General features: G+C 42.8%; 2 protein-coding genes across 4 annotated transcripts in view; both read right to left on the reverse strand.

Moving 5' to 3' along the window:
- Positions 1-3,773, reverse strand: part of LOC110208347 (prostaglandin reductase 2-like) — a 32,914-nt gene extending 29,141 nt beyond the window's left edge. Inside the window, exon 1 of the mRNA XM_020986324.2 lies at positions 3,655-3,773. The gene's annotated coding sequence lies outside the window, so the exon portion shown is untranslated. The remainder of the gene's footprint in view (positions 1-3,654) is intronic.
- LOC110208345 (prostaglandin reductase 2-like) overlaps positions 1-14,032 on the reverse strand; it is a 544,334-nt gene that overhangs the window by 103,935 nt on the left and 426,367 nt on the right. The window lies entirely within an intron of this gene.

Here is a 14,032-nt window from a genome sequence, read left to right on the forward strand (position 1 = left end):
TTTTATTATATTAGCTCGGCCTACCCATGAGCAACTGATGTTTTTCCAATTATTTAGATCTGATTTTATTTGTGTGAAAAGTGTTTTGTAATTGTGTTCATAGAGTTCCTGGGTTTGTTTGGGAGGTAGACTCCTAAATATTTTATAATGTCTACAGTAAGTTTAAATGGGATTTCTCTTTCTATCTCTTGCTGTTGGGCTTTGTTGGTAATATATAGAAATGCTGATGATTTATGTGGGTTTATTTTATAGCCTGCAACTTTGCTAAAGTTGTTTATTATTTCAAGTAGTTTTTTACTTGATTCTCTAGGATTCTCTAAGTCATCATGCAAAGAGTGATAGCTTTGTTTCTTCTTTGCCTATTCTAATGCCTTCAATTTCTTCTTCTCCTCTTATTGCTAAAGCTAAAGTTTCCAGTACAATATTGAATAACAGTGGTGATAATGGACATCCTTGTTTCACCCCCGATCTTATTGGAAATGCTTCTAGCCTGTCCCCATTACATATAATGCTTGCTGAAGGTTTTAGATATATGCTATTTATTATTTTAAGGAAGATTCCATTTATTCCTATGCCTTCTAGTGTTTTTAATAGGAATGGGTGTTGTATTTTATCAAAAGCTTTTCCTGCATCTATTGAGATGATCATGTGGTTTCTGTTGGTTTTGATGTTGATATGCTCAATGATGCTGATAGTTTTCCTAACATTGAACCAACCCTGCATTCCTGGTATAAATCCTACCTGGTCATAATGTATTATTCTTGTGATAAGTTGCTGCAATCTGTTTGCTAGTATTTTGTTTAAAATTTTTGCATTTATATTCATTAGAGAAATTGGTCTATAATTTTCTTTCTCTATTTTGACTCTTCCTGGTTTAGGTATCAACACCATATTTGTATCATAAAAAGAATCTGGTAAGACTCCTTCTTCACCTATTTTCCCAAATAGTCTATATAGTATTGGAATTAATTGTTCTTTAAATGTGTGATAGAATTCGCATGTAAATCCATCTGGCCCTGGAGATTTTTTCTAGGGAGTTCATCAATGGCTTGTTCAATTTCTTCCTCTTTGGTTAATCTGGGCAATTTATATTTTTTGTAAATATGTATCCATTTCAATAAGATTGTCTAATTTGTTGGCATATAGTTGGGCAAAGCTAATATAGGCTTTAAAAAAAAACATAATGCAAATATCAAGATTTAAAAGTTATATTTGAACACCAATTTTATCTGAATCATAGAAGGGCAACAGTAGCATTGACAAGAATACAACCATATTATCCCTTCGATGTGAAATTTCAAATTTGCTTTCTGCACTAGTTTCTCTTCCTTTTTTTCCCCCCAAGAAGCATGTTAATTATCTTTAAAAGAAAATATAATACTTAATATTTTTACAATATTACCTGCTTGATAAAAAAATGTATATGCTGGAACACTTGGTATACTTCCAGTATATGTATACAGGAAGTGTTTTTAATTCCTTAGGTATTGTGGGTATTTGGTACTAAAAGATCTCTGCTATAGACAGAATAGCACAGTGGATACAGGATTGGACCTGGAGTAGGAAGACCTGAGTTCAACACCAGCTGTGTGACCCTGGGCAAGTCACTTAACCTGTCTACCTCAGTTTCCTCAACTGTAAAATGTAGATAATAAGCACCTTACTTTACAAGATTGTTAGGAGGATCAAATGAGACAATACTTGTAAAGCTTTTAGCTCATTGCCTGGCACATAGCACACACTTAAGAGATGTTTATTTCATTCTATTCCATCTCTGCCACTTGAACAAAATCACACACTGGCAGAGGAATAAAATAATGTGTATATAATACAGGTGTCAAGATATTAGGGGACACCTTGTTTTCCAGAGCTAAGGTCCAGCAAGCAAGCAGTGTGCTGAGCTTGGCATAACTTTGTGCTCACCCTCTGGATGATCTCAGAATTGTTTCTGATCATGAAGCCCTGATATGAATTAAACTTGTCACACCGTTGCTGTTATCCCTCACTGTCAGGGCTACAGCTCACTGAGTAGCCACAGGTAAAAGTATTAAGATCTCTTCACACTGCCTCAGACCCACTCCACTAGGACCGGCCTCTGGCAATAATACGTCCTTGCTTGGAAGCCCTTTTCCTCACTTTCAAATTAAACTTCTGTTTGATTCCTGACTCTCTTGTCTCTAGCCTGCTTTCACTTCCAGTCCAGTTGACATAGGAGATAACAGTTTTAAAGGAAAAGTACAAATCAATCACTTTTTGTTGCTTCATAAACAACTAGATTCTGATCCACCCATGTCCAGCATGCCCAGTCTTGTGGGGAGGGGAAGTGGAGAGTGAAGATGGCAATCATATATGCTTGAAAAAGAAAGCCTGTTTCTTGGCTGGCATGAAATAATCTCCTGCCTGACAATGAAATATCCTGACATTATGAAGTTCCATAACTGTTGACTCCTAATTGATGATATTGTTTTTCTCCAAGCTGTGTGACCCTAGGCATGTCACTTCACCCTGTTTGCCTCAGTTTCCTCATCTGCAAAATGAGCTGGAAACGGAAATGGCAAAACACTCCAGTATTTTTGCTAAGAAAACCCTAAATGGGGTCACAGATTGTCAGACACGACTGAAACACAAAAAGCTGTATAAAACCCTACATGTATATCTCTTTGTTGGGCTTCTGGCAAATAGTCAGCTGATGCTAATTAAACTTTATCTTCTAGCCTGGCCTCCTGTTTGGGCCACCAATCAAAGGCCTCAAGGTAGGCAGAATTACACCCTGGGAGGATTTCAGGAGCTCTGGGTTGAGGAATTCCCCTTCACTGTCTTTCCAGTATTCTTGCACTCTACTCCCTTTCCTACTCCGGTGACGAGCGCCTGCTAGCAGTTCCTCTGATAGGACGCTCCGATCTCCCCACCGCATTTCTGGGGCTGTTCCCCCAAGCCAGGCACATCTCGGACTTCATCTCTGCCTCCTGGCTTCCCTGGCTTCCTTCCAGTCTCAGCTTCGCCTTTCCTCTGCCCCTACCCCCAAATTATCCTGTATGTAACCTGTATGTTCTGCATGCTGTCTCTCTAGACAAGACTGGGAGCTAATTAAGAGCAAGGACACATCCCCAGCACTTAACACTGTTACCTGGCACGTGGTAAGCGCTTAATAAATGTTTGTTGACTTGATCTGGTGCAGGGCAAAGAAAGAAGAATTTGGGATTCCTAGGGCCTGAATTCAAATCTCAGTGGGGTCTTGGGCAAATCATTTCACCTCTCTGACGCAGGCAAATTATTTAACCTCTGAGCCCCAGTTTCCTTCTTGGTAAAATGAGGGCAAGGGTTAGATTCCACAGCCATCTCTAAAAGGTCGCTTCTAGCTCCGGTTCCAGTCAGTTCCTAGAAGTGTCCCACCACATACAGACCCCTGAAGGCAAACAAGTGCCCTGGGAACAGAGCGGATCAGGGAGCTGGGGCAGACCTTAGGTGGCAGAGGACGGGGAGGCAGAGGGGCGGGGGGGGGGGGGGAAGGGCGGGCGGAGGCAGTATTCGAGCCCCACCGCCTCCCCACATCATTTTCCGGGTGTGCAAATACAGGTATTCAGTTTCCTCGCTCCCCCAATTTACCGCCAGGGCCTGGGCCACCTTTAGTCAGAACCCGAGGCGGGCACTCACCTGGAGGAAGGGCTTCCCGGGAGGACACAGGTGCTTTAGGGGCAGGACCCTCCGAGGTCTTAAGCGGATGCTGAAACTGCCTGCTTGCACATGCGCATGGCTCCTCCCTCTCCTCTCCAGATCCGGTCCAAAGTACGGGAGTATGTTTTTCCTAGTGGGAAGGGGGCCAGTCCTATCCTACAGGAAGCCGCCCTAGCAGCCAGACTTTAAACTCTTAATCTTTCAAGGGCACCTGGGTGGTGCAGTGCAAAAGAGCCCTGGATCTGGAGTCAGGAAGATCGGGATTGAGATATGACATTTAAAGTTTATTATTAACTGGGTGACTCAGATCGGGTCTCCATCCCTCTGTAACCTGATTGTCTTACCTGTGAAATGGGAGAGTAATAGTGTTGAGGTCTAGGGGTGCTGGGACCCGAAATTCAAGGGAAATCAATGCCGGTCCTGCCTCGAATTTGATCCAAGCCTTCTTTCAGCCAGAAACAAGGTTTATTAGAACAGACTAGATGGGCGAGATTTTAAGAATCCACCCTTTAGTGGACTGGACTAACTCTTTTTATAATCGGGTTGGGAGTACCAGTAGGCTGGAGTAACTGACTGGGAGATAACAGATAAGGATCAGGAAGGAGATATGCTAGGCCTTATAAGGTCTTGTAAAACCAAAAGAACTTTGACATAGAATGAGGGAGGTTGTTGCTTACAAGATAAGGAGGACTTTTATGGTATTTCAAGATAAGGGGGAAAGGACTTTAGGACCCAAACCCAAGTCACTCAGGAGGGGCTTCACAAAGTCATGGAAAAGAAACACTTAATATTCTTTTTAATCCTTAGGGCATCATTTGTATCCACATTACTAAAAGTTGTCTTTTTTGCAAACTTTTTTGTCTCTGTAAGGTTAGAGAGAATGAGTTCATGTTGTAGGTGACCATACCAGGACATGAGATACTCTGCTCCCTTTTTAAGGAACCAGACGACATTTCCCCAGAATTCACCTTTTGCTCTTTCAAGTTAGAGACCTTAGACTGTGCAGCATCGTAAATGGAGGTGGGTGCTAAAAATCCAAGGGTGCATACCCCAAGTCCTTGTAAGGTGTTAATCATTGGCTAACCAGGATAATAGTTTTGGGGTCTTGCCACATGGTGGTGTTGGGTCTGAGAGGTTGAGATCCCTCAAAGACCTGAGTACAGGATGGAGTCATCTGGAATGGATTCACAGACTCAAGCATTCTTTGAATCAAGTTGGCAAAGATTTATTGTTGTGGTCTATAACGGGCAAGGATTCTTAAGGAACCTGTGAGAGACTGAGGATAGTGCTGGGGTTTATATGGAAAAGGGCATGGGAAAGGAATGCCAGGGAAACTGATTAGGTATTCTGAAGGTTCAGGTATCTTTGGGAGCTATGGATGGGAAAATATAGAGAGTATACTAGATAGGGAAGGAGGTGTCAGAGGCATGGACCTTCAGGATCTGACCGGAGGAAGAATCTTTGGGTCAGCCAGGAACAAAAATCTTTGGGCCAGGCACCCCTTTCTCTGTCCTGATGAGAGAATTCATTCTGCAACAAGAGAAAATTTTCTTACAGGACAGGAGCTTACAAAGAAATTGAGAGGCTTCTAGAGACATGATCTTAGGGCTGGGCCCTGAGCAGCTCACTACTCTCTCATCCAGATTTGTGTAACTGCAGCAGGGAGAGATAAGTGTCTTGCTGGGGCCCACTGATGAATAATTAGCAAAAGTACAGTGTCCTAGAGGCAGTTGGGTGCCACAGTAGATAGAGCATCGGCTCTGAAGTCAGGAGGTCCTGAGTTCAAATTTGGTCTCAGACCAGATACTTGACACTTAATAGCTGTGTGACCCTGGGCAAGTCATTTTACCCCAATTGCCTCACCAAAAAAAAAAAAGCATAGTGTCCTTGGGCTGGAGGAAAACTGCCAGGGATAGTGTTTCTAAGGCTAGGAGTTGGGGTCCCAGTATAAGCATCCAAGCATCCCATCAGTAGCACTTCAGTTTCACCTCTTCCTCAGAATTTTTGCCACTCAGTTCACCAATCCCACTGTAAGGGCAACTGAGGAGGATAGATCCTCCCCAGCCCCCTATGTAACCGTCTTATGACCTAATGGTGTAATTGCCTCATGACCTGACTTAAAGATAAAATGGAGTTATCAAAGCATGGCCAGGGTCAAGGAGACTGGAACATTAAGTAACAACTAAACAACGTTACCTGGGAAAACAGTCTATCTCAAAAAACATTTTTCTTGAGAAAAGCACATAATTGTCCAAGGAACTGGTCACTCCTTGGACAATTACACAATAAACAGGTAGTTGGAGCTCTGATCAAGCTTCAGCCATTGTTAGAATGTGTATGTACCCTGGATCTGAGTACTCACCAAGGAGACATACACAAAACAAAATATCAAGATTGTTTTTCCCCGGTTTACATACATATAAAAAGGGTCATTGGAAAGGGCAATTTTGGAGACTTTGGTTGCAGAGATAGGGACCCCTATTCTCTGCCAGAGGCTGACCGAGTGCATGGCCTTCGTTGTGTTCTGGCTCCCCGCTGGCCTCCCTGAACATTTGGCCATTCTCCAGTCTCCCCAGTCTATTAGGTATTTGAGCTTACCTGGTCAGTGAGTATGTATCCTTTCTTTTCTTATTCCTACTTTCCTTTATGTTGATTATTACTTATTGCATTGAATGTTATTCTTATCTTTATTGCTTGTGTGGTTTTTAATCATTATTAATCATTGTAAATACATGTGATTGTCAAGTTTATCCTGTCATTATATCTTGAGATCCGAACCTAAATCGAATCTGCACAGCACTTAATCATTTCGATTACACCCACAAAGGAAGGTATCGCCTTTGGGGGCACAGATGGGATGAATGTGTGAGAGGCTCCAAGTATGGATGCCCCAAAGATCAGAATGGTTGCACATTAAACTCCCAATTGAGAGGGGTGTCTTTAAAAGATCAATAGGAGTGCTGTAACTAGAAAGGGCTGTGGCATTATGACTTAACTTAGACGTAAAGCTTAAAAAGGGGGAACCTACTAGAAAAGTAGGGGGAAGAATGGGGTCATAGATGCAAGTAGGAAATGCTCCCTCAGTACCATTGGTACAGCTGGATGATTGTCACTAGTCATATTGTAATGCAGAAGATTATTTTACCATTTAGGTAGTAGGGCCCTTTAAGCCATGGAAAGCAGAAATTACTGCTTAATCTTGCCCCAGACCTCTTTCCTGCTAAATCTAAACAACAGTGAAATGTACTTTTGCATAGCTCAGCATAGCTCAGCACAGCCCATACCTCCAACGCAGATGGATAAGAACGCTTGCATTATAATTGCTTTAGATAATTATGTTTATACCAGAGACCAGGACACCTGGTTTGGTTTGTGTGATCTCTGACCTGTAATGATGGGGTGCTTGGGTGCTTGTGCATGTGCCCCAATTTCTCCCTAGTCTCAGAAACACTGTCTCTGACAACCACTCCCCAGACCAAGAACACTGTGCCTAGCAGTTATTCATGCATGGGCCTCAGCATGACCCTTATCTCTCTCCCTGGTACAGCTACACAGAGCTGGGCTGCTCAGGCCCCAGCCTTCAGATCATGTCTCTGGAAGCCTCCCAGTTCCTTAGCAAGTTCCTGTCTTGTGAGAAAGCTTTCCCTTGTTGCAAAGCATTCTCTCATCAAGACAGAGGGAGAGAGGTGTTCTTAGCCAGCCCAAGGACTCTTCCTCCTGCCAGACTCCAAAGATCCATACCTCTGTCATCTCCTTCCTTGTCCGGTATACTCCCTGTACTTTCCCATCCATACCCCCCCAAAGACACCTGCATCTTTGGATTACCTCATCAGTGTTCCTGGCATTTCTTTCCCTTGCTCTTTTCCATATAAACCCTAGCTCGACCCCTGATTGGGGCTGCTTGATTTGGTATGTATACCCCTTGCAGCCACATGCTAATAAATCCACATTTTAAATTATGTCTGGGTCTTGCTGGCTGATTTCTCGGTACAACAGTGTCTGTACAGGTAGTGCAGGTCAAAAAATCAGCAGAAATTCTTATAAGCCCTCCCTCAACAGGGGTATTAACTTGTCCAGTGGCTGTGGAGCTTGTCTCCCAAATAAAGGAATATTCCCCTGCAGAAAAGCAGGGTGTGGAGATGGAGAGAGTAGCCCTTCCAGGAGTGGCTAGCATAAATGGGGTGGCATAAACCTATGATGAAGTCACTTGGAGATGGGGGCTTTTGCAAAGGTGGTGGGAGATGAGAGTTGCCCTGTGGGTATGAGTGGCATACCCTGGAAGGGTTGGGTGCCCCAGGCAAACCCCAGGGACCTGGGCCACTTGGAAGGGGTCTAGAAGGAATAAAGGGTGGGAAGTGACCTGGGGCCATCGGACAAGGAAGGATTGGACTAGGTTCAGAGTAATGGAGAATTGGTGGTTTGTGTGTGGGTTCACAATGAAAGGCCAGTTGCTTAATTGGGAAGGGCCGATTGCCCCAGGCAAACATTGGAGACTGGGCCTAGTGAGAAAGTTCAAGGAAAGTTGGGGGGGGGCGGTGTTCCCAGGGCCTGTATACTGTCTTTAGCACTTACCTCCCAGGGTTTTTTTGTGAGAATCAAATGGGATAATATTTGAAAAGAACTTTGCAAACACTAAAGTGTTTTTTTTAATATCTTTTTTATATCTTTTTTTTTATGGGCCAGTGGGGCTAAGTGACTTGCCCAGGGTCACACAGCTAGAGTGTTATGTGTCTGAGGCATGATTTGATCTCAGGTCCTTCTGAATCCAAGGCCGGAGCTCTATCCACTAAGCCACCTAGTTGCCCCAGCGTTTTTTCTTTAATTATTGTTTGGTCTTTAGATGTTAAAGAGTCAGGGACAGAGGTGCTTAATCTTTTTGTGTGTCACAGACACCTTCGGCAACCTTTCTCAGAATGATGTGGTAAAATTCATAAAATAAAATACATAGGGTTACAAAAGAAACCTATTATATCAAAATATAACTAATACAGTTTGATAAAAATATCAAAATATTTTGGGTTGGGGGGGCAGCTAGGTGGTATAGTGAATAGAGCACTGGCCCTGGCCTCAGACACTTGACACTTATTAGCTATGTTACTTAACCCCGATGCCTAGCATAAAACCAAAAACAAAACAGGTTAGCAGATTCTAAATAAAGAAGCCCTAGTGGAGAGAATATGTAAATGCCTTCTTCTTCCACAGGTTCTCCTATTCAGTTCCTGTGATTTAGACCTGGAAGAAATTATAGAATATAAACTACTTGAGGTAGGGACTGTCTTATTTACTTGTTTTTGTATTTCCATCACTTAGCACAGTGCCTGGAATATAGTAAACACATTTAATAAATCATCTATCTATATATCTCTGCCTCACTTTTCTTATCTGTAAAATGGCGATAATAGCTCCTACTTCCCAGGGATGGGAATGATGGGGTATGGCCCAAGCCCAGGTCTTCATCCCTTGCCCCAAAGGGAATCTGGTTCCCCTTGTCTACGGGCCCCAGCCCCTCATCTGCCTTTGAAAGCCTTAGCCTATCTACCTTTTAATCTCATTCAGAAACCTTTCAGTTCCTTCACTATCTATTCCCATTGTCTGTTCAATCTCTTAGACATTCCAATCTCTGGGAATTCTCACCCAGACCCTTTCCCCAGACCCCTTTCCCAGACCATTTTCCCAGACCCTTCCCTGGTCACCCAAAGTATATAAGATCTACCCTGGCTCTCATTCGGGGTTGAGAATCTCACGCTTAAAAGGCTGAGAACCTCTCATGCACACTCATCTTTATGGGCATCACCCCGCTGAGAATCTCTCAGTGCCCCAAAGGCTGAGCCTTTCTCATGCCCCCCTGTCCTTATGGGCGTCACCTGGCCTCTGTGATTTATCACTAATAAACTTTTCCTCTGGCTGAAGAAGATTTGAGTTGAATTCTTTCAGACAGGGTCCGGTACCGCGATCTTGGGGTTCCAGCAGCACCCCAAAAGTCCTAGACCTCTTCCGGAAGATAGCATGAGATAATAGTGTTTTGCAAACCTTAAAGCGCTACACATATGTTAGTTATCATGATCGTGATTGTCTGCCTAACTAATCTAACCTCTGCATTTTACAGATAGGGAAACTGAGACCCAGAGAAGATTTAACTACCATCACAAGTACAGTGGCAAATAGCGCTATGGAACCGGGGTTTGATGAGTGTCTGTGCCACTTGCTATCTGTGTCTTCTTGAAAAAGTCACTTAACCTCTCAACTCTGAATTTATGATACTATGAACTATGGTTATCAAACCCCAAATTCAGGACTTTTCCCACTTTACCATGCTGCCCTTGAGCATCACATTGTTCTTGAATTGAGTCAAGGTTTTAAAGATGTCAAACTGTGCCCCATTCATTTTTGCAGAACTCAACCTAACATAATAAAAACAAATCTTAACATATCTTCATCTCTCTCCGTAAAACCCACTTAACTCTTCCTCCACCCAAACCCTGCCATCCCTATCCCCAAAACCGTAGGGAAAGTTCTAGCTGATAATTTATTGTAACAAAGAAAAATAGCAAAGCAACATGTAGCAACCAAAAGGTCAATTCTGACAGCATACTGTCAAGGCAAAAGGTGGGGAGAGGAATGTGTTTCATTGTCTCTTCTCAGGGACCAAAATTGTGCTTTACAATTAATCTTGGCTCTGCTGCTTCTTATTGTATTAATTTACACTTGTAGCACCCAGTCAATTCAATCAAGTGTCCTGGGTTGATTAATGAAATTATAGGATGTAAGGGGCAGGTAACAGACAGTAAGATGTAAAGGTTACATTTGAGATTTGGAGTGGTAGTTATAAGACTTAGTCCTTTTCACATCCTGAATGGTCTAGTCACATTTTAACAATATATTTGCTTAGGAGAGAGCTAGGAAACTCTAAGGACTGACAAAGAAAATGGATATGCCAGTATCCTTTTCTCCACCCACTTAGTAAACAGCAAGGCCTGAGGAGTTGAATCTGCCAGCAATCAGGCTTCAGGATCAGTGTACATGAAAGCCTGCTATGGAATAACTTGCTCTTCATCTTACACCTTTTCCTTTGTGATTCTTGGAGAGTACAGCAAGGGGATGGAAAGTGGTTTGGCAGTATCTCCTTTCACTTCTCCCCTTGTCAGGTGCCAAGACCACCCCTCTCTTTTTACTCCTCTCTTTTCACAATTTGGAGACAACCTGTTTTGCAGAGCAAGCAAGCTGTGCCCTGAGCTTGGCATAACAACAATCCTTTGTGCTCACCCTCTGGATAAACTCTGCCACAGCAAAATCCCACAACTGTTTCAGACCAGCCCCAAGTGGTCTGTGAACTTGGATAAATACCTGCAGGACACATGTTCCTGTCATGAAGCCCTGCTATGCATCACACTTATCGCATTATTGTTGTTACCTCTCATTGTCTATGTTTTTCAGAATTAACTATGGCTGTGATAACCTGTGTAAGCTCTTTGGTAGTTTCAGAATTAACAGCAGTTGTACAACCTATGTGACTCTTTGGTCAATTGTTTTCATATTTGAGTCTCCCCAACAGCAATGGCTTATTTTAGAAGCAAATAGACATAGGAGATATACATTATGTATATAGCCTGTGAGAAGAGACCAGTGGCAAAATCAAGTCATGCTAGTGTGAGTAGAGTTTGGCCCCTAGATATCCTGGTCAGGAGATGGCAATTCCCAAGACTCCCCTTGGGTTCCAGTTCTTTGCAAAAGTGCATAGCAATATACTAGGCTGAGATGTCAGCTGAGCCCCAAACCAAGGGCAGGGGTGACTACAGCCACGCAACATCTAGCAGAGTCCAGTGGAGACTGGCAGAGACTATGACTGAGATTGGCGGACATCAGTCCTCCAGTAGCCCTAAAGCATTGGAGGCATAAGTGGCTGCCATACGCCTTAGCCACATGAGTTCCCTATTGTATCCTCTCTTCCTCTGACACCAAGTGTATTCAGGGGACAGGATGCCCAAGGTTTGTGGAAATATTTTGTTGTCACTGTTCCTACTATGCTTTTCAGCAAATACTTTGTGCTCTCGCCATTCATTGTGCCCCTCTGACACTACCACAACCCTGGGGACCATCTCCAGTCATGCTGATCTATATCTGGCCACTGGCTGGTGACTTTGCACAGCCCTCCCTCACTTAAATCCAATTCACTTGCAAGTCAGGGCATCACCTTCCTGATGTCATGGTCCTCTTCTAGAATGAAGGACAAACCACAACAACCACAGCCCTGATGCGAGCCCTCACAACCTCGTGCCTGGACTGTTGTAATAGGTTTTTAGCTGATCTCTTTGCCTCTCTCCACTCCAGCCCATCCATCCTCCACTCAGCTCTTAAGTTGATCTTTCTACAGTGCTGTTCTCATCATGTCACCTTCACTCCAACCACTCGGTGAACTCCAGTGGCTCCCTAGGACCTCCAGGATCAACTATAAGATCCTCTGTTTGACTTTTAAAATCTTTCATATAATTTATCCCTTTCCTACTTTTCTAGCCTTCTTGTACCTTACTCCCACATACTCTAAGATCCAGTGACACTGGCCTTTCTGCTGTTCCTGGAATCACACATCCCACCAGGAGATTCTGGGCATGTTCTCTAGTTGTCTCCCAAGCCTGGAATTCTGTTCCTCCTCACCTCTCCCTCTTAAAACCTCTTTTGAGGTTTTAAGAGTTATATTGTTTAGTCCCTCTTATTCATGAATAAGCTGTTTGAGTAAGAGTGCTATTTTAACAAACTTCTACTGCATTGTAAAATGATGTGCTTAGGATAGGGGTTTATTAAATATTCACCATGCAGTCTATTAAATTATTTCAGAATTATTGTGTCATAATTGCTTGCAGAATACTTGATAGCAATGTGGGTCTTAGGTTTCTCAACACAAATTAGAGATGAGTCACTGCTCCCTAGGGAATATTGATTTGGGAGGCATAGGGTGGAGAAGGCAGGAGAGAGAGAAATAAGAATGAGAAGACAATATTCATATGAAGAGATAAGATGCTAATAGAAAGACAAACAGAATCAGGGCACAGACTGCCTACTGATGCATGAAAGCAGCAGAGGAGAATGAGAAAACAAAAACAGCAGCTTCTGGATGGCATCAGACAAACAGCATCTGAAGATACTGCTGGGATCTGACTGGAAAAGGCAGAATCCTGCTGTATGAAGAGCTGGCTGGCTTTGTCTGAATTGCTCTTCACCACAGAGCCCAGAGAGCAGCATAAGGGAGCAAATCTGGAAAGCTGAAGACTGTAGACTTAGGGCTGCCATTTCACTGAAAGAGTGTAATGCACCTGTTTAGTAAAAAACCTTAATGCTGCTTTTGTTGCCTAAGAGTAGCAGAGTAGTGGCTTCATCCAGCAGGAGTAGAGAGGCCCAGAAGAGGAGTAGGCCTGCATAGCAGGTGAAATACAGACTTGTGTAAGGTCTGCAGTCCAGAGTTGTGAGTTCCCTTCCAGTGCTTCACTGCTAGGTTTCTTTGTGTGCCCACTTTCCCCCATGGGCATTATATGTATTGGTGGAAGAATGTGTCCCAGTTTTATAGGTATACTGTTATATTTTGAGTATTCATGCTTTTTCCTTCTCTTGAAAATGTTACTTTATGATTTTTTGTGCTTTGCCTTCTTGATTAGTAAATATTTGCTGTTTAAGAGTCCACTGTGTCATTTTGAATACTTTGCATAAATGAGAAGTAAAGCAAGTTGTAGGAGTGTATCTCCTCCCCATCAGCAAGGCTATTGTTAGGACCCTAAAGATGAGCAGTAACAGTATGACCTACCCTTTGAGGGACCACCCCAACCTGCTGGAGTGGGTACGAATAGGATGAGTGAGCCAGCGCCAGCCTAGGGAGAGAGCCTAGAGAGAATGAGAGAACCAGTGCCACAGTGGTGCATCTGTAATCATTCTAATGAGCTATTTTCAATTTTTAAAAATTTTAAATGCATTAGAGACAGATTTGTGTGTTACATAAAGACTTGTGTATACCACTTTACTATATTTTACAGACATTCCTACGAAGATTCTGTCCCCCTTCCAAAAGCCCTTTTAGTTCCTTTCAAATTATGGTGGAAAGATGAAAAAAAACCATAAATATTTCTGTTTTCCCTTTATTCTTAATACTTGTCATTTCATTTGTTTTTAAAGGCACTAAAGAGTTCTTGAGTGAACTGTAGCCAAACCACAAAGCCTTAGCTTAAGTTTAGCATAGATTAAAAAAATATAAGCTCCACTGTTCCCAGATGCAATTCTGTGTCCTGTTCCCAAAAGTAACCAAAGAATAAGTATCTATAATTCCTGTACTTTTCCTAATTTTAAAGACTTCAAAAACCCTTCAGCTCAAGAT

This window comes from Phascolarctos cinereus, unplaced genomic scaffold, assembly GCF_003287225.1.
Source record: "Phascolarctos cinereus isolate Bilbo 61053 unplaced genomic scaffold, phaCin_HiC Scaffold_3;HRSCAF=262, whole genome shotgun sequence".
Lineage (NCBI taxonomy): Eukaryota > Metazoa > Chordata > Mammalia > Diprotodontia > Phascolarctidae > Phascolarctos > Phascolarctos cinereus.